Here is a 22,352-nt window from a genome sequence, read left to right as displayed (position 1 = left end):
AGTAATATTCTAAACTCTAAAATAATTTGGCAGTCTGTAAATTTAACTTGTACCAGTGGCCCATGTGAAGGACGGGTTGAGATTCCTATATGATAAATGTGCTGTTTCTACTCAAAAAGAAAAATGTTTTTTTCATGTTGATTTCGTTAGCACTGATGGATATCTCCCCTTTATGTCCAATTTATATTATGGTATCCATTTTACTTGGATATGACTGTCGATGGTTATAAGCAACAAGCTCGATGTCCCTTGGGATATTTTAAGAATTGTTCATTGTTTTTTTTCATATGAATAGTTGAAAAAAAGAATCCATGCTGAAATTAATTTGAATTTCATAATTATATTTTTCTAATTTTTTGGAAGCACCAGTATTCAAATTTAACTTCATTATTATTTCAGCAGCATTTGCCAATCTTGCCTCATTATCCACTATCCCTTCTGATCCAATAATCTCTTGTGCTTTTTATTTTAAACACCACATTGTTGCAATGATTTATTACAGATTCATTTTATGATTCAATTTGGAATAAATTATATATCATAACATCAGTATAAACTATGATGTGAGTTGAAAACTATTTGTGAACTCATTTGGTGAGGGAGCACAGTAAAAGTGTTAAAGTTTATTTGCAATCCGCATGAGGCAATAGATTTAAAGATGAAGAGTATTAGCTGTACATTTTATATAAAAATAGACAGCTCAGACAATTTCAAACTGCTCTATTCTAACTCGCACGCTTGGAATAGAGTTGCTATACTAGAACATATATCTAGTTTGTTTTCTACATATCCTTACGGTTATATGCAAGCTGTCTACTAGCAATCGATTTGTGCAACAGAGCCACAGGAGATGGGGACAAGCCTCCAAGTATGGAGAAATTGAGAACCAAAGATACTGTCCCGCCTAAATATCACATTTTTCATATCGTTGCATTTGAATGAATCGATGCTCTTCGCTGCAATATTTTTTTTCAGAAATTCGTTCCCAAAGTAATTCTGTGAGCAAATAATTAAATCTGTTTCCATAGCCTGACTTAGGTTTTTTTTTTTTTTTTTTTTTTTTTTTTTTTGCGTTTACCTCTTTTCAGCCAGGAATTGTGAATTTTGGTTCTGTGTTTCCTGTCCGTGGTACTTTTAATGTGCACACTACGTTTATCTCCTGGTTTGTATGTAAAAGGGAGAAAGTAACATTTTTTTTCAAACTTTACACTGTATCCAGAAAGGATAAAATCATTTTGCATTTAAAAAATAAATTTTCCAAAATTGGTTTGAGATCCATTGTTACAAACCCGCTTTGATCACCACAAGAACTTGATTAAATGGGGGGAAAAACTCTTTATTTGCAGACCTATTACATTTATGCTTCGAATTGGCTTCGCCCGACATTGGACGAGGATGATGTACTAAACCTGATTTTTAAAGGTGAAAAATGCTTTGGGATAAATACTTTGATGAATTCTGACACCCTTATTAATTTTAACAGGTGTTTGCAATATCATTTGTTAAATACCATGTAGGATAAGTGGTGAGCATGAACATGTTGCTAATACGGCAGAGGTTCACTTGCACCTCCTCCAACTTCATCTACTGTATTCGCTGTTCCAGGTGTCAACTTCTCTACATCGGCGAGACCAAGCGCAGGCTCGGCGATCGTTTCGCTGACTACCTCCACTCAGTCCGTCTTAACCTACCTGATCTCCCAGTGGCTCAGCACTTCAACTCCCCCTCCCATTCCCAATCTGTCCTTTCTGTCCCGGGCCTCCTCCATTGTCAGAGTGAGGCCCAGCGCCAATTGGAGGGACGGCACTTCATATTTCGCATGGGTAGTTTACACCCCAGTGGTATGAACATTCTCTAACTTCAGACAGCCCTTGCTTTCCCTCTATATCCCCATCCCCCTTCCCAGTTCTCCCACTAGTCTTACTGTCTCCGACTACATTCTATCTTTGTCCCGCCCCCTCCCTTGACATCAGTCTGAAGAAAGGTCTTGACCCGAAACGTCACCCATTCTCCCCAGGGATGCTGCTTGACCTGCTGAGTTACTCCAGCATTTTGTCTACCTTCGGTAATATACTGTAGTTCGGATACCACAGTCTGAGAATTTCACTACTTGGGATTGTATTTTTCCTTGCTAAGCTAGTGGTTTTTTTTATCAATTCCCTCATTTCTTGTGGATTTCGTGAAATGTCGAGTTTTTGATTGCATGGATGTGACCAAAATCGTGCTGCTTATCGAAATACAAATAATACCATGTCTATTTTCACATTGACAGATTAGTATAGTTTGTTTTAAAACTGAAGTGTTACTGGTTATGGGAATGCCTCGGATACTGTGTAGTGCTGCCATCGACCAGTTATCGGCTGGTTCAGACAGACAATAACACTTTTACCTCCTAATAAAATACCACTGTATTCTCTTGTAACAAGGGCTGATTTGGGTTTCTCCGAAAACAAATAAATTGATGAATTGTAGATCATTTTAAATTGATGCTGAGAGCTTCTGAAACATTTTGAAACTTAACAGCACAGGTGATTCTGCATCTTTTGCCAAAAAGAAAACGTGGACTTGCAGGAGCTGGGAAAGATCCAGGAGTTCGGCAAGAGACTGGTTCTTCTTGGGGCCATTTAGACTAAACGAAGGTCCCTGTGACAAGAATCCTGACATGTTGTTATTTTGGAACCTTTGGAACTTCCAGCTTTAAGAAAACTCCTCCAAACCGAATGTTGTTGTAAGTGAAACACCCGTGTACGGTTTAGTATTTTTAGTGTAGTACTAGTTATTTACAATCATCAGCAGTTGCTATACATGTACGCAAAAGGATTTGATTCTGTGCAGCTAAGAAAAACCAGTGTGGAATTAAGAGTGGTGGAGGTAGAGATGCAATGATATTGCGAGTGGACAAAGTATATCGGTAAAATCATCAGCTTAACGAGTCGCATTGCACGTTTCCATAGTAAATACTAAATAAATGTTTCCACAGTAAATACTAAAGAAAATTGAGCAGATTCTGTTACTAGGAGATGTGAATAAAAGAGTTTTTAATTTAATACCCCACAGTATTTTTTTTGGTTTGCGATAACTAAATAATTTAGCAAGCTTTTAAGCTTTCAAGTACTAGTCCTCTTCCTGAGGTGGACAAAACAACCTTTATCTTTTGTCTGAAGCAGGGTCTCGACCTGAAACATCGCCTATTTCCTTCGCTCCATAGATGCTGCCTCACCCGCTGAGTTTCACCAGCATTTTCGTCCACCTTTTATCTTTTGCATCTCTCTTTTAGATAGTGACGTAAAATGTCCAGCTGGTAATTCAGACTGGACAAACGGTTTTATACACGGACTGGAGTGATTTAGTGTGCAACAAGGCTGCAGCGCTCTCGGGAAAGTGTTCGTGTGTACATTAGAATTTAATTTTTTTGTCTGTTACATGAAATCCTAAACAACTGGTTTCTGAACTGGCTTGTCATGTAAGTCAATGATTTTAGACAATAGGTGCAGGAGTAGGCCATTCGGCCCTTTGAGCCAGCACTGCCATTCAATGTGATCATGGCTGATCATCCCCAATCAGTACCCCGTTCCTGCCTCCTCCCCATATCCCCTGACTCCGCTATCTTTAAGAGCACTATCAAGCTCTCTCTCTTGAAATCATCCAGAGAACCTGCCTCCACCGCCCTCTGAGGCAGAGAATTCCACAGATTTTGTGAGGGTATATCACCATGTGAAGTGTTGATACTTTGCCTGTGGATCTGAACACTGCTTCTAAAATCTTCAAGACAGAACAGTTTGTAATTTGCTGCCAATTGGGAAATGAAGATGTTTTTTGCGATGAATGTCCAAATATCCCCTCAGTTGTACGAAAACTGATTTTTATTTTCCCTCAAAAGGTCAAGTTGGAACAGATGTTTGCATTTCAGTGCTTTTTCATTTGTAAGTGTGAGTGTAACTCTATTTTTAATTTAGACATTATAAATCTGAATATATTCAGCATTTCTTTGAAGATTGGATCATACAGTGATGGGATTCATTTTGAGCAACCACTCCCATTTATATTTGTTTAAGATTTACTTTTATATTAAGATTTTTTTTTCTACTCTACATATTGCTTTGACCTGTTTAATTTAAATCCATTTACCACCCTGCTGTGTATCAAACTGCCTTACTTTGATTTCTGCAGATATGTTTCAAAAGAAACATTTGGGAGAATGAAAAGTTCAGTTGTTGAAGTTATGCAGACTGGAGTGCAAATAGATACTAATCTTATGACTTTCTTGGCACCATAAACCCCTTTCAAAAAAGCATCTGGTAGGTGTGGAAGGCATTTAATTTAGACTTGTGGATAAATAAATAGCTGAGTTGGTGTCAAATGGACTAAAAGCTACTTTGAGAGGTCTTGGAAAATTTGACGGGTACACATCACTACTTTAACACTTAATACTAAGATTTATGTGCAGATAAAATTCGGGCATTTTGCCGGTCCTGACATTTAACTTAAGGAAGGTTTAATTTAGTTTAGTTTATTGTCACGTGTACCAAAGTCCAGTGAAAAGCTTTTTGTTGCATGCTAGCCAGTTAACAGAATGACGATACATGATTACAATCGAGCCGTCCACATTGTACAGATACATGATAAAGGGAATTATGTTTAGTGATAAAGTCAGATTTAAAGATAGTCCAAAGGACTCCAATGAGGTAGATAGTAGCTCAGGACTGCGTTCTAGTCATTGATAGGGTGGTTTAGTTGCCTGATAACAGCTGGGAAGAAACTGTCCCTGAGCCTGGTGTGCTTACAAAGTTTCATAATTGAGCTACGGGGCTCAGTCAAACAATTTACATCCATGTTATTCAAAGTTTAAACTCGTTGAAATAATACTTAATATACTTAAATATTATTTCTTTTTTTTTTTTGTTTTGTTTATTTTATTAGAAGTTAATACAGCACAAAACAGTACAGTGGAACCTAATTTTAGGTGCCAACTATGTAATACCGTAATCCATTCTATGTACAACCTCTAGTTTTATGTTATGAGAAGGAAGTAAGCAAGCCAAGAAAAAGAAAACAATAGAAAGAGGAAAAAGTGGAATAATAGATGGTAGAGAGTAGAAAAACGTGAAGTGTGTATATAAAAAATAAAAAGAAGATAGAAAGTGGAAAGTAGAAATAGAAGAGAAGGCCCCTTAAAAGAGAATTTTTCAAATCTGTATTCGGAGATGTAGATCTACCCGCGTCATGAACTGAAATCAGCAATCTTTACGGTACCGCTGCATCACATGATTCCAAAAAGTCGAACTTAAATATTATTTCTTAAATATCCTACTTAATTTTGTCCCAGACCCTATATTACCTGTTGGGTTTTTTTTTCACATTGGAGTCTTTCACAAGAAGTGAAGAAATCTAGCATTCTAGAAATATAAAAAGTAGGTCAATTGGTTTAAGATTATTCAATATCCTTTGGATGTTCCAGAACCTTGTGCAATACCTGGTTAATAATCACTGCCCATTTTTCCATGATTTCCCCATACGCTAACACTATCCTACACACTAGGGACAATTTTACCGAAGCCAATTAACCTACAAACCTGTACGTCTTTGGAATGTGGGAGGAAACCGGAGCATCCAAAGAAAACCCACGCGGTCACAGGGAGAACGTACAAACTCCGTACCGACAGCACCTGCCGTCAGGATCGAACCTGGGTCTCGGGCGCTGCGCCACCGTGCCTCCCAGATGTATCATGTGAAAAGCACATCAACATTTCTGAACTTTATGGTGTGGTAGTAAAGAAACAATTGTCTGTTGCATGTAAAGCGCACACCTTTACACATTTTACCAGATGCCCTGAGTGCAACCAAAGACAGTCCACTAAATTGATAAGTAATCTTTGCTACCTGCAGCTAGTTTCCAACATTGCAATGGGAAGATATGAAGCCAAGTACCATATCAGTACCTTGTTCCTGCCTTCTCCCCATATCCCCTGACTCCGCTATCTTTAGGCGAGTGCAGGAGACTGCGCTCGCCTCATGGTCACCATATGTTCGCTGATGGTCTCAGGTGATTCTCCTTCATGGACGTGAGGCGTTCCCGCATTCTGGGAACTAGTCGCGGCCTCAGTATGGTCGCAGCAAATGTTGAAAATTGGTCGCAATGGGGAAAATCAATTATTTTGTAGTCATAGGTGCAGTGGTAGTGGGGTCGCCATGTTGTAGGTAGTCATAGGTAGTTTTAGTTAATCTCCTTTGTTGACTGGGCATTTTCATAGGCTCATTGGGGGAAAAAAATTAAGCACAAGTTTTCAGAACCAAGGAAAACCGACCGGTAATGTTAAATGCCCGCTAAACATCACAGCTGAAGAAGGGTCTCGACCCGAAACGTCACCTATTTCCTTCGCTCCATAGATGCTGCCTCACCCGCTGAGTTTCTCCAGCAATTTTATCTACCTTCGATTTTTCCAGAATGAATTGATTAATAGATATTTGGTCTATACCTATAGAATACACCCTATAAGCAATTATATATATTTTTTAAATTATTCTAGGTGCCCAACAAACCTTGCAGCTGTGATGAACTGGAATGTTCCCAAATTAAATATAGCTGTTCACAATTGGAGTTGCACAAAAAGCCTGCAATCTTAATAAGCATTCAATTGGCAGCATCTGCAACTAATAGGACACTTCAAAATGCATAGCTCGAAACCAAATGAGCAGAGGTGCAGAAAATACTCAGAAGGGAGGAAAAAAAGCAACATTTGCAGAGAGAGAAATGGTTGATATTTTAGGTGAGTGAACCTTCTTCAGAACTTCCTTCTCGAAGGGAAGGATGTTGGGGAGTTTGATCTACAGGTGCCGACTGACAAAGGGTGGGACTGGCAAGTAATGGATGATTGGGAGATTTTTTTTAATTGCTGGAAACAGCAGGTCTGGCATCCTCTGCGGAAAGAAGCAGAATGAATGTTTTGGGTCTGCCTTTCAAATTCTCAACAACAGCAATTTTTAATTTTCATTCAAGTTTGAACATATCTTACACTAAGCGTTATACAACTTCATCCTGTATCTGCTGTCTGTGGACAGCTTTATTGTAATCATGTGTAGTCTTTCCACTGACTGGATACAAATGTTTTTCACTGTACCTTGGTACGCGTGACAATAAATTAACAAAACTAATCTTTTTCTTGTCGAGTCCACACACACGATTAGAACTTGTTCAGCCAGAGCTGACACACTTGTCAGCTTCTGCATACGATGGTGTCTGTCTTGCTGCTTCTTGTGCGTGCTGGTGGAAAGATTGGTGGAAACGGGGCCGCGACGTGAATGCTCTTTCCTTGACCCCAACAAAACAAATTATTTAATATTTAATTAATATGCCAGCAGAGGAAATCAGTTAACCCCCAGTCTCACTGAAATTCGATACACACACTAATCACAGCAAATCTATTCTTGCATCTTCTTGTTTGTATAATGTGCGGTCCAGTTATAAGCCTCACATGGGTATAGTCTATTCACCGACTGGATAGCATGCAACAACAGTTCGCACCGCATCGCAGTACATGTCACTATAATAAACGAAGCTAACTAAAGGAGTGGTGTAAATAAAATGGTCAATGAAATTTGAAGTTTACCAAGAGAGAGAGGCAGTGAATGCTGGAGATGTGTACAAGGATTATTATCGAAATTGAATTTGGTGCTATAATAATTGGGAGGTTAGTGCATGTTCGGGAAATGTTCAGGACCCCTCTCACCCTGGCCACAAACTCTTTGAATCACTTCCCTCTGGAAGGCAACTGCCACAGCCAGACATAAAAACAGTTTTTATCCACGAGTAGTTCCTCTACTCAACAGCCAAGAATCTGTAGCCTCCCTTTGATCTGGTATTTTGTTGGTTCACATGCTTGATCAATGGTGTTTTATCATGAATGTTTTATTATTATTAATGTTTTCTGAGTCATATGTAACTGTCATGTTGTTACTTGTGGGCGGAGCACCAAGGCAAATTCCTTGTATGTGAATACTTGGCCAATAAACTTACTTACTTAAAGTGCTGTTGCTGGGAAAGATATGGGGGAGTGCAGTAGATAGCATTTTATCATGATGCATCGCAGCATAGTTCGGAAACCGCTCCATCCAAGACTGCAAGAAATCGCAGAGAATTGTGGACACAGTCCATCACACAAACCAACCTCCCTCCCACTGCCTCCATCTACACCTCACGCTGCCTCTGCAAGGCCAGCAGCAAAATCAAGGACCAGTCTCACCCCGGACACTCCCTCTTCTCCCCTCTCCCATCGGGCAAGAGCTACAGAAGTGTGAAAACGCACACCTCCAGATTCAATAGACAATAGGTGCAGGAGCAGGCCATTTGGCCCTTCGAGCTAGCACCGCCATTCAATGTGATCATGGCTGATCATCCCCAATCAGTACCCCGTTCCTGCCTTCTCCCCATATCCCCTGACTCCACTATCTTTAAGAGCCCTTTCGAGCTCTCTCTTGAAAGCATCCATAGAACCCGCCTCCACCGCCTTCAGAGGCATTCTCTGCCTCGGGTTCCACAGACTCACAACTCTCTGTGAGAAAAAGTGTTTCCTCATCTCCATTCTGGATGCTTTAAAGAGAGAGTTTGATAGAGCTCTTAAAGATATCGGAGTCAAGGGTTATGTGGAGGAGGCAGGAACGGGGTTGTGGGTGATCAGCCGTGATCTCAGTGAATGGCGGTGCTGGCTCGAAGGGCAGAATGGCTTCCTCCTGCACTTATTGTCTATTGTCTATTAGAAGCCTAATTCAGAGCCACGTGTATTGTGAGAGTGGAGTTCTCTTGTGAGTCTGTGAGGGCAGTAGGTTTCCCTCCCTAAGGAACATTAGGTGGATTTATACAAGAATATTGCAGTTGCGTTGTTATTCATGGGACTAGATTTTTAATTCCAAATTTATTTCAACCATTGGGCGGCAGAGTGGCGCTGCAATAGAGTCGCTACATCACAGCGTGCGTTTTCTGAGAGTCTACCCGAGTGACCTGCGTGAGGTTTCATCGAGTGCTCCAGATTCCTCCCACATTTCAAAGATATACAGGTTTGTAGGTTAATTGGCTTTGGTAAGTTGTAAAATTGTCCCTAGTGTGTTGGATGGTGTTGGCGTATGGGGTGATTACCAGACGGCACAGACTCGGTGGGCCGAGTGGCCTATTTCCACACTATCTCGAAAGATTAAAACTGAATGGAAATTTTCAGCCACTACCTATACCTCAGGCCCTCGAATTCTGGCAACATCCTCAAATCTCTGCACCATTTCCAGCTTGACAACATCTTTCCTACAACAGTTTTCAAGAAGATTTGTAGCAACTTACAATGCAAGATGTTTTTTTTCGCTATAAATAACCAAATGGAAAATATATCTTACAATAACGCTAGTTTTGTCATAAAGTATCAGTATCTTATCATCATCATCTCCAGCTTGTTTCTCTGGATGTTTGCGGTAAAAAGCTGCATTTGGCGATCATTTCACCTTTCTGGTTTAGTTTAAAGAAACAGCGTGGAAACAGGCCCTTCGGCCCACCGAGTCTGCGCATGACCAGTGATCCCCGCACACTAACACTATCCTACACACACGCTGGACAATTTGCACATACGCCAAGCCAATTAGCCTACATACCTGCACGTCTTTGCAGTGTTGGAGGAAATCGGAGATCTCTGAGAGAAGCCACAGGGAGAACATGCGAACTCCGTATAGACAGCACCCCTAGTCAGGATCGAACCCGGGTCTCCGGCGCTGTAAGGCAGCAACTCTACCCACACGCACTTTTCTTTTTTATAAAACATTTAAACATTTGTTACACCTGCTTATGGGGGCTTGGTAGCTTCAGTGGGTGATGTGGAAGACTCGAGCAGATGGGGAATTGAGGATAACGGCTGATATTAAAAGGCGAGTTGGATCCAGAGTAAAACAAAAGTACGATGGTAGTTGTAATGATCAATGTGAGTGTGTAGAAAGGAACTGCAGATGCTGGTTTACACCAAGGGATAGACACAAAAAGTTGGAGTAACTCAGCGGGCCAGGCAGCATCTCTGGAGAAACAGATTAGGTGACGTTTCGGGACAGGTCTCTCTTCTTCTGCATTTCTGAAGTCAGACTAAGGGTCTTGACCCGAAAAGTCATAGGGGGATAACGGGCGGATGCAGGCCCTTCGGCCCCAACTTGCCCACACTGGCTAGCATGTCCCAGCTACACTGGTCCCACCTGCCTGTGTTTGGTCCATATCTCTCCATATCCATGTACGTGTCAAACTGTTTCTTAAATATTGGGATAGTCCCAGCCTCAACCACCTCCTCTGGCAGCTTGCTCCATACACCCACCACCCCTTTGTGTGAAAAAGTTACCCCTCAGATTCCTATTAAACTTTTTCCCCTTCACCTTGAACCTATGTCCTCTGGTCCTCGATTCCTCTACTCTGAGTAAGAGACTCTGTGCATCTATTTCGTCTAATCCTCTCAGGATCTTATACACCACCTATTCCTTTTATATATCTCAACCCAAAATGCAGCAGGCAGTAAAGAAAGCGAATGGTATGTTGGCTTTCATAGCAAAAGCATTTGAGTATAGGAGCAGGGAGGTTCTACTGCAGTTGTACAGGGTCTTGGTGAGACCACACCTGGAGTATTGCGTACAGTTTTGGTCTCCTAATCTGAGGAAGGACATTATTGCCATAGAGGGAGTGCAGAGAAGGTTCACCAGACTGATTCCTGGGATGTCAGGACTGTCTTATGAAGAAAGACTGGATAGACTTGGTTTATACTCTCTAGAATTTAGGAGATTGAGAGGGGATCTTATAGAAACTTACAAAATTCTTAAGGGGTTGGACAGGCTAGATGCAGGAAGATTGTTCCCGATGTTGGGGAAGTCCAGGACAAGGGGTCACAGCTTAAGGATAAGGGGGAAATCCTTTAAAACCGAGATGAGAAGAACCTTTTTCACACAGAGAGTGGTGAATCTCTGGAACTCTCTGCCGCAGAGGGTAGTCGAGGCCAGTTCATTGGCTATATTTAAGAGGGTGTTAGATGTGGCCCTTGTGGCTAAGGGGATCAGAGGGTATGGAGAGAAGGCAGGTACGGGATACTGAGTTGGATGATCAGCCATGATCATATTGAATGGCGGTGCAGGCTCGAAGGGCCGAATGGCCTACTCCTGCACCTAATTTCTATGTTTCTATGTTTTTCTCCAGAGATGCTGCCTGACCTGCTGAATTACTCCAGCATTTTGTCTATCTTCAGTGTGAGTCTGTATCCTGTCTGTAGTAATAGGTTTTAAAATACCATGTTGGCAGCAGAAGCATTATTTACACAGTGTAATCTGGTTAATGTGTATCTGAACCAACAGTTCAAATGATTTTTGGAAGTATGGTTTTAATTTGCATTTTGTTTCACTTAATGTATAACAGTTTGTTTGAATTCAAAGTCAAAGTCAATTTTATTTGTCACATGCACCCGAAGGTGCAGTGAAATGAATTTGCCAGCAGCGACACACTTAAAAAAAGAACACACAATACACAATAGAAACATAGAAACATAGAAAATAGGTGCAGGAGTAGGCCATTCGGCTCTTCGAGTCTGCACCACCATTCAATATGATCATGGCTGATCATTCAACTCGGTATCCTGTACCTGCTTTCTCTCCATACCCCCTGATTCCTTTAGCCACAAGGGCCACATCTAACTCCCTCTTAAATATAGTTTGTGTTAAATAGAATTTAACACAAACATCCACCACAGCATTCTTCACTGTGGTGGAAGGCAACAAAGTTCAGCCAGTCCTCCTCCTTTGTTCACCTGTGGTCAGGGCCATGAACCCTCCGTAGTTGCTGCTGTGGACGGCCCGATGTACAGGCCGTCTCGTTGGGATGTTCGAAACTCCGACGTCGGGATGATCAAACACACTCTGCAGCTTGGAGGTCCTGATTCGGCACTTCCCTACCTGAGACCGTTGCTTCAGGATGTTATAGGCCTCAGGCCGGTGGTCGGAAGACAATATTTAGCACTTAATGCGACTCTACGTTTTTTAAACTTGTATCTTAGCAGTAAATCATCGTCTATATCTCTCCCTTTTCCATGACTTTCAGTCTGAAGAAGGGTCTCCACCCGAAAAGTCTCCCATTCCTTCTCTCCGGAGATGCTGCCTGTCACGCTGAGTTACTCCAGCATTTTGTGTCTACCTTCAGTTTAAACCAGCATCTGCAGTTCCTTCCTGCACAGTAAAAAAAATCACACTGGTTTAGTGACGGAGAGGGGAGAAGGAAAGAGCATTCACGTCGCAGCCAATCTTTCCACCACCACATACAAGAACCAACAAGACAGACACCATTGTACGCAGGTGCCAAGAAGTGTGTTCAGATCTGGCTGAACAACTTCTAATCTTGTATGTGGACTCGACAAGAAGAAGAAGTGATGGAGATTTGATATGAGATGTATTTTGACAACTGCTGCCAGATTAAAACATAGGAGGTAACTTTCCTTAATTTTGGGTGATCGATTAAATATAATGGCCCACCCTCTTCCTCCCACACCACACCACCTCTCCTCATTTTCCACATTTGTTTTATTTGGATAGGGAAATGGACCTGTGCTGTCAATGGGCTTTTAATTCTCCGAAAGGACACAAGGCGCTGGAGTAACTCAGCGGGTCAGGCAGCATCTGTGGAGAACATGGATAGGTGACGTTTCAATAGTTCAATAGAATTTTTATTGTCACATATACCCAACACAGGTGACTATTAGACAATAGGTGCAGGTGTAGGCCATTCGGCCCTTCGAGCCAGCACCACCATTCAATGTGATCATGGCTGATCATCCCCAATCAGTACCCCGTTCCTGCCTTCTCCCCATATCCCCTGACTCCGCTATCTTCAAGAGCCCTATCTAGCTCACTCTTGAAAGTTTCCAGAGAACCTGCCTCCACCGCCCTCTGAGGCAGAGAATTCCACAGACTCACCGCTCTCTGTGAGAAAAAGTGTTTCCTCATCTCTGTTCTAAATGGCTTACCCCTTATTCTTAAACTGTGGCCCTGGTTCTGGACTCCCCCAACATCGGGAACATGTTTCCTGCCTCTAGTGTGTCCAAACCCTTAATACTCTTTTATGTTTCAATAAAATCCCCTCTCACCCTTCTAAACTCCAGAGTATACAAGTCCAGCCGCTCCATTCTCTCAGCACATGTCAGTCCCGCCATCCCGGGAATTAACCTTGTAAACCCACGCTGCACTCCCTCAATAGCAACAGGGAGTGCAGCGTAGTGTAACAGGGATTGCTGCTCGGCACTGACTCGGTGGACCAAAAGGCCTGCCTCAGCTAACTGGTAGCAAAATGGTTGTTGCCCCTTACTGTAGTGCAAATATTGTTCCATAATTCATCACCTGCGTTCTATGTTGTGAAACCTGTACACTAATCCTGCTCATTTCCTTCAACTCTCAGCCAAAGTTGAAGAAAAAAATACTCCCCACTCTTTCAGCGATCCTAGCACTACCCTACACACACTAGGGACAATTTACCGAAGCCAATTAACCAACAAACCTGTACGTCTTTGGAATGTGGGAGGAAACCAGAGCACTTGGTGAAAACCCACGCAGGTCACGGGGAGAAGGTACAAACTCCGTACAGACAGCGCCCATAGTCAGGATTGAACCCGGGTCTCTGGCGCTGTGAGGCAGCAACTCTACAGCTGCTGTGCCATCTCACGCAGCAGTTTGAGGTGCTTTTAGTAAAGGTGCCGCTAACCAAGTGGAGATTGTTGTTCCATTGACACTTGCTTGGAATCTTTTTTTTCTTGCACTAGCCTGGGAGTGAGGAGTTGGCTGCAATGCTGGGTGCTTGAGCCAACTGTTCATCTGTGTACCATATGGTCTACACTTAGTCACTGTAGACTGAGAACACATTGTATTTGGAGCAAACAACTAACTGTAGAGGAATTTAGCGGGTCCCGCAGCAAGTGTGGAGGGACACGGAGAGAAGTCTTTCAGGTCGAGACCCAGGGCGTGCGGCACGGTGGCACAGCAGTAGAGTAGCTACCTTACAGCGCCAGAGACCCGGGTTCGATCCTGACTACGGGTGCCCTCTGTATGGAGTTTGTATGTTCTTCCTGTGACCACGTGGGTTTTCTCCAGGTGCTCTGGTTTCCTCCCGCATTCCAAAGACGTACAGGTTTATAGGTTAATAGGTAAAAATGGTAAATTATCCCTAGTGTGTAGGATAATGCTAGTATGCAGGATAATCGCTGGTGACCACGGACTGTGTCTCCAAATAAAACTAAACTCCTCTTCAGGTTGTTAGAGTAGAGGGGAGATAGCTGGCAAGTGTTCAGCAGATAGACACAAAATGCTGGAGTAACTCATTGACACAGGCAGTATCTCTGGATAGAAGGAATGGGTGACGTTTCGGGTCATGTCTCAAGAAGGGTCTCGACCCGAATTGTCCTTCTCTCCCGAGATGCTGCCTGTCCCGCTGAGTTACTCCAGCATGTTGTGTCTATCTTCGGTGCAAACCAGCATCTGCAGTTCCTTCCTACACGAGTGTTAGGCAGATCCAGGTAAAGAGATTGAGTCAGACACAAAATGCTGGAGTAACTCAGCGGGACAGGCAGTATCTCTGGAGAGAAGGAATGGGTGACGTTTCGGGTCGAGACCCTTGATCAATCTGAAGAAGGGTCTCGACCCGAAATGTCGCCCATTCCTTCTCTCCAGGGATGCTGCCTCGCCCTCTGAGTTACTCCAGCATTTTGTGTCTACCTTCGATTTACCAGCATCTACAGTTTTTTCTTACACAAGATGTTGAGTCAGATGGGGAAAGAAAAAACCCACAGAAAACGCTGGAGTAACTCAGTGGGTCAGGCAGCATCTTTGGAGAAAAAGAAAGTGATGTTTCTGGTTGGGACCCTGCAGGTCAGGCACCTTCTTCAGACGGAAGAAAGCTGGAAGAGAGGACAAAATGTGGCATATGATAGGTGGATACAAGTGAACAAGGATTATTAATAGACAATAGGTGCAGGAGTAGGCTATTCGGCCCTTTGAGCCAGCACCACCATTCAATGTGATCATGGCTGATCATCCCCAATCAGTACCCCGTTCCTGCCTTCTCCCCATATCCCCTGACTCCGCTATTTTTAAGAGCCCTATCTATCTCTCTTGAAAGTATCCAGAGAACCGGCCTCCGCCGTCCTCTGAGGCAGGGAATTCCACAGACTCACCACTCTCTGTGAGAAAAAGTGTTTCCTCGTCTCCATTCTAAATGGCTTACCCCTTATCCTTATTCTCAGATAGTTTGGCAAAGCCCAGCGATGAAAAAGACAAAAGCTAAGGAAAGAAGACTTGCAAATAGTGAAGCCAGAGGAATGAATGTAGGCGGATGGGGATGGGGCAGGGGAGAAATAAATGCATCCAGGTGGGACACAGGGACTTTCTGAGTATTTCTGGCTTTTTAAAAATTGTTTGTTGGTGTTGCTACCACAGTTTGGTAATACTGGGGAAATATCCTGGGCTATTCGATCACTCACAAATGCCCTATGAATGTGCAAGAATGTTTGTGCATAAAATGACATCAATTCCATTTTTTTTCTCAGAGACTGGGGTGCAGAATTTCTGAACAATGTTAGCTGTTTATTATAATTGTTTGGCACTGCTCCATGAAGAGAAATTCCTTTAGCCAGAGGCTGGTGAATCTGTGGAATTCATTGCCACAGGCGGCTGTGGAGGCCAAGTCAATGGATATTTTTATAGCAGAGATAGATAGATTCTTGATTAATACGGGTGTCAGAGGTGATGGGGAGGAAGGAGGAGAATAGGGTTGAGAGGGAGAGATAGATCAGCCATGATCGAATGGCGGAGCTGACACGATGGGCCGAATGGCCTAATTCTGCTCCAATGTCTTTTACGTTGCCTGGGGTAATCCTTGAAGGTACACCAGTCATTGAAAGTAAGCATGCAGGTGCAGCAGGCAGTGAATAAAGCGAATGGTATGTTAGCATTCATAGCAAAAGGATTTGAGTATAGGAGCAGGGAGGTTCTACTGCAGTTGTACAGGGTCTTGGTGAGACCACACCTGGAGTATTGCGTACAGTTTTGGTCCCCTAATCTGAGAAAAGACATTCTTGCCATAGAGGGAGTACAGAGAAGGTTCACCAGACTGATTCCTGGGATGTCAGGACTTTCATATGAAGAAAGACTGGATAGACTCGGTTTGTACTCGCTAGAATTTAGAAGACTGAGGGAGGATCTTATAGAAACTTACAAAATTCTTAAGGGGTTGGACTGGCTAGATTCAGGAAGATTGTTCCCGATGTTGGGGAAGTCCAGAACAAGGGGTCACAGTTTAAGGATAAGGGGGAAATCTTTTAGGACCGAGATGAGAAAAACATTTTTCACACAGAGAGTGGTGTATTTTTTATTTTTATTTCTATTTATTTTTTCATGTACACTGAATGGACACTGGTTGAGCAACGTTTTTTTGTTTCCTCTGGGTATGCAAATACTCAGGAAATGACAATAAAGATATACAATACAATGTACAATACAATATACAATCTGTGGAATTCTCTGCTACAGAAGGTAATTGAGGCCAGTTCATTGGCTATATTTAAGATATTTATAGATATGGCCCTTGTGGCTAAAGGGATCAGGGGGTATGGGGAGACGACAGGTACAGGATACTGAGTTGGATTATCAGCCATGATCATATTGAATATGCGGTGCAGGCTCGAAGGGCCGAATGGCCTCTACTCCTGCACCTATTTTCTATGTTTCTATGTAATACAATGTAATACCACAAGATGGTGCTGCTGAGCAGCAGTTGACATGGTTGGTGATGCAAGGAACTGCAGATGCCGTCTTACAACCTAAAAGACACAAAGTGCTGGAGTAATTCAGGCAGTCAGGCAGTACCTCTGGAAAACATGGATAGATGATATTTTTGGGTTGGAATCATTGACAATGTCGCTTTGCTGGAGACCTTTGGCTGTGGAGAAAAAAATAATAGACACAAAATGCTGGAGTAACTGCGGAACAGGCAGCATCTCTGGATAGAAGGATTGGGTGACGTTTCAGGTCGAGACAAAACCTTCTCTCCAGAGATACTGCCTGTCCCACTCAGTTACTCCAGCATTTTGTGTCTAACTTCAGTGTAAACCAGCATCTGCAGTTCCTTCCTTAATGCATTTCGTTGTCTCTGTACTGTACACTGACAATGACAATTAAAATTGAATCTGAATCTGAATCTGAATCTTCCGACACAACAAAGTTGAAAGGCTGGTGGATACTTTGATGCAGAATAAATCTTAGAGGTGTATAGGGTGTGCGGAACCCAGCAGAGAACTCTGGACTACAATTCTCATTTATAATGCCAGACCCCCGTATAATTCTGTGGATCGAAACACAGAATGGTGGAAATAATCAAGAAATCTGTGGTGCAGGAAGGAACTGCAGATGCAGGTTTACACCGAAAATAGACATAAAATGCTGGAGTAACTCAGCGGGACAGGCAGCATCTCTGGAGAAAATGGAATAAGTCAGTAAGTTTCGAGTTAAGACCATTCTTCAGACTGAAAGAAGAGGAAGGGAGGGAACTGGAGGTGAGAAATGGCCAGAACAAAGCAGGTGGGGCAGCAGATGACCAAGGATGGGTGGAGCCCACAATGGTCCATTGTTGGCTGGCGGTCGTCAGATAGAGGCATCTCTGCTGACGGGAAGGGGTGAACTTTAACATCGAGGAGCTCGCAGTCTCGGGTGGAGACCGACGTCGGGAATCTCCAAAAGCCTCACGTTGTTCGACTAGCCCCGACCCGGGGTAGATCGCCTGGTGCGGGGGAGCTGAGATTCCCCCCCCCCCCAGGGGCTTGCCCAATGCAGGAGCTTGATCGCCCCAACCAGGAGGCCCCGGGAGTCAAGATCGTCCCGGCCACAGAAGGTTCGAGGCCCCCGACCGCGGGAGAACAAAGAAGGGAAGAGATTGGACTTTTTTTCAGATTCAGATTCAATTTTAATTGTCATTGTCAGTGTACAGTACAGAGACAACGAAATGCATTAACCTTTCACCTCCCATCACAGTGAGGAATGTGGAGGAGTCGCTGTGGTGGATGTTGATGTTAAAAATGTATTTTGTGTGTCTTGTTGCTTTTCATTGGTGTGACTGTGCGGCAAATGGCAAATGAAATTCCTCGTGTTTTGCAAAACACACTCGGCTAATAAAGTCTGATTATGATGATGATTAGAGCCACGTCTATGATGCCTCCGGACAGTGACGTCCTGAATGGAAACCCACAGTGGTGACTGCAGTCCTTTCATGACTTCACCGGCCTCTAGAGGTCACGGCCAGGAAAGCTCCACCCAAAGGATTAACTGCTTAGTCGTCCGAGACCCGTGATCTTTGATCTTTCAAAGCAGCCTTGGTGAGATCGCAGCTCGGTTGCTGAATAGTTTCAGACAGTTTGACAATTCCAATTCCACCCCCCCCCTTGAGTCATCAGGTCATAAAAGTAGAATTAGGCCATTCGGCCCATCAAGTCTACTCCACCGTTCAACCATGGCTGATCTATCACTCCCTCCTAACCCCATTCTCCTGCCTTCTCCCCCATAACCCCTGACACCCGTACTGATCAACAATCTATCTATCTCTGCCTAAAAAATATCCATTGACTTGGCCTCCACAGCCGTCTGTGGCAAAGAATTCCACAGATTCAATTGACTGAAGACATTTCTCCTCATCTCCTTCCTAAAAGAAGGTCCATGCTTGTCCACAGTAACTCAGCGGGTCGGGCAACATCTCTGGAGAAAAGGAACAGGTGACGTTTCGGGTCGAGACCCTTCTTCAGTCTGACAGTCGGGGGGGGAAGGGAAACGAGAGATATAGGCGGCAATATGGAGCGATGGAAAATGAAGGAAAGATATTTCTATATCTCTCGATGCCATCATCTATGTCTCTTGTTTCCCTTTCGCCTGGCTCTCAGTGAATGGATCTGTGTAGACTGGGTGGGCCGAAGGGCCTGTTTCCATGCTGTATCTCGATCCATCAGCATTGGATGACGAGGCTGAAATGGGCGGTCACGGTGGCGCAGCGGCAGAGTCGCTGCCTCACAGCGCCGAATTCTCTAAACTAAACTAAAGAATCGACGATGGGCCAAATGGCCTCATTCAGTTCCATAACAATCCTCTTGTTCTACAAACTGCATTAGTTAAGGTGAACGTAATGCCTTGGCAGGACTTGTGAAATAAAAAGAGAAAATGCTGGCGGCACTCGGCAGGTTGGATAGAAAGGCCACATCACCTCTGTTAGTAATATTAGGAATGCATTAACCCTCTGAGTGGGGATTCCTGCAACAGAAACTAGTTCCACAGATATCGGGATCTTTAACAAATCAAAACATTCCAAGGTGTCACATCACACACCGAAGATAGACACAAAATGCTGGAGTAACTCAGCGGGACAGGCAGCATCTCTGGAGAGAAGGAATGGGTGACGTTTCTCGACTAAAGAAATATTCCCCCCCCTTTGAGTCATCAGGTCATAAAAGTAGAATTAGGCCATTCGGCCCATCAAGTCTACTCCGCGAAACGTCACCCATTCCTTCTCTCCACAGATGCTGCCTGTCCCGCTGAGTTACTCCAGCATTTCGTGTCTATCTTCGGTTAAAACCAGCGTCTGCAGTTCCTTCCTCCCCATCGCACCAACGTCTGCACGTCCATTTGCTCGCAACATCGAACGTCTCATTGAATCAATAGTTTAGTTTAGAGATACAGCGCGGAAACAGGCCCTTCGGCCCACAGAGTCCGCGCCGACCAGCGATCCCCACCAACTAACACTATCCCACACACACGAGGGACAATTTACAATGCCACCAAGCCAATTAACCTGCAAACCCGCACGTCTTTGGAGTGTGAGAGTCTCGGAGAAAACCCACGCAAGTCACGGGGAGAACGTACAAACTGTGTACAGGCAGCACCCGTAGTCAGGATCGAACCCGGGTCTCCAGCGCTGTGAGGCAGCGACTCTACCCACTGCGTTCTCCCCACAGCCCAGCTTAAAGCACAGCCCCTTGCCCCTGGCTGCGCTGGCTGAGAAATAGATGTGCTTGTGTCATGCTTTATTGCCTCTTGCTTTCAACTTGGTAAGCAACGGTGTGATCAAGGACTCTGACAGGGGGTGGGTGCAGTAATGAAGTCATCTTTCTCTCTGTCTCCATTGAAAATGCCAAGTTGCCACTGGTGTATAAACCAATTAAGGAGTCCACATTTGGTGACCTTGTCAAAGTAATTACTTTATTTTTCATCCCAAGTGCTGACAATCCATCCTTTTTCTTGCGTTCAGCCACACTGTGGGAGTTCCCAACAATGCCAACACTACACCTCCCTTCCCTGGTTGCCCTTGAGAAAGTCTCTGCACTGTTTTCGGAAAACGGGTCCTTAAAACTGTGTTCTTTCCAATTATTAGAAATTGATACTTAAATTTTGGAAAAATACAGCTATACCAACTATTAAAATGTGGATTAGGAATATGATGGACATAGCACACCTTGAAGAAATGAGACTCTGCCTAATATATAAATATGACCAATTCTTAAGGAGTTGGTCCCCTGTCATTGACTTTTTGCAATCATGTGATGCAGCGGGACTGTAACCATTTCTGATTTCAGGTCAGGTCGTGGATAGATCTACATCTCCGAACAAAGATTTGAAATTTTCTTTTTTAAGGGGCCTTCTCTCCTATATCTACTTTGTAATTTTTCTTTTCTATACACACACACACTTCACCTTTTTCTATTTTCTACTATCTACTTTTCCTCTTTTTCTTCTCTCTATTTAAAACATTTTGTTTTTACTTCCTTTTCAAAAGCATAAAACTAGAGGTTGGACATAGAATGTATGACATTATGACGTAGTTGGCACCTAAAATTAGGCCCCACTGTATTGCTTTGTACTGTATTAATTTCTAATAAAATTAAAAAAAAACAAAAAAAACTATGTTCTAGAGTCATGCAGCATGGAAAACAGGCCCTTCGGCCCAACTTGCCCATGCCGACCAACATGCCCCATCCACACTAGGCCCACCTGCCTGTGTCTGGCCCATGTCACTCCAAACCGTAGACAATAGGTGCAGGAGTAGGCCATTCGGCCCTTCGAGCCAGCACCGCCATTCAATGTGATCACGGCTGATCATCCACAATCAGTACTCCGTTCCTGCCTTCTCCCCATTTGCCCAGACTCCGCTAATTTTAAGAGCCCTATCTAGCTATCTCTTGAAAACATCCAGAGAATTGGCCTCCACTGCCTTCTGTGGCAGAGAATTTCACAGATTCACAAATCTCTGGGTAAAAAAAGTTCTTCCTCGTCTCAGTCCTAAATGGGTGACCCCCTTATTTTTAAGCATGCTTATGTTCACGTGTGCATGTGCGTGCATGTATATGTTCATGAGCGTGTGTGTGCGTGCATGCTTGTGTTCATGTGCATGCGTGTGCCTGTGTGTGCGTGCTCGTGTTTGTGTGCATGTAGGTGTGCATGCACACATGTAGGTATATATGCACACGTGTGGTTGTCAATGCACATGTGTGTGCGTGTGCCAGTGTGCATGTGTGTGTCTTGGAACATCTTGGATTGCCACGCCATAGGACCGAAGGTTTTCTCTGTGGAGTCTTCCGGTGGCTGGGGTGTGAAGGCCCACCCAACGTTAGACACTAATAACCCTCAGTGTGAAAACGCACACCTCCAGATTCAGGGACAGTTTCTTCCCAGCTGTTATCAGGCAACTGAACCATCCTACCACAACCAGAGAGCAGAGCTGTACCACTATCTACCTCATTGGTGACCCCTCGAACTATCCTTGATCGGACTTTGCTGGCTTTACCTTGCACTAAACGTTATTCCCTTATCCTGTATCTGTACCGGATTCAGATTCAGATTCAATTTTAATTGTCATTGTCAGTGTACAGTACAGAGACAACAAAATGCATTTAGCATCTCCCTTGAAGAGCGACATAGCAAACGATTTGAATAAAAAAATAATAAGTGTCCGGCTTGGTGGGGGGTGCCAATTGGCATCCCGAGGTAAGTGTTGACGTAGAGTGACAGCCACCGGAAAGAAGTTCCCCCTGCTGCTCCTTGACCTGCTGGTTTTAGTTTAGAGAGAGCGCTGTAGCGCCCCCCTGATGGTAGGAGGGTAGCGATCCCAGGTCATTAAGCACTTGGCTACACACACTGAATGGCCCGATTATAATCATTATTGTCTTTATGACTGGATAGCATGCAACAAACCTTTTCATGTACCTCGAAACACGTGACAATAAACTGCAGTGATAAGGCCATTTGAGGTGCTTCGTGGACCTGCCATCGCCATTCAATAGTGATCATGG

The sequence above is a fragment of the Leucoraja erinacea genome, chromosome 24 (genome assembly GCF_028641065.1).
Source record: "Leucoraja erinacea ecotype New England chromosome 24, Leri_hhj_1, whole genome shotgun sequence".
NCBI classification, from domain to species: Eukaryota; Metazoa; Chordata; class Chondrichthyes; order Rajiformes; family Rajidae; genus Leucoraja; species Leucoraja erinaceus.
Note: the sequence above shows the minus strand (reverse complement) of the source record.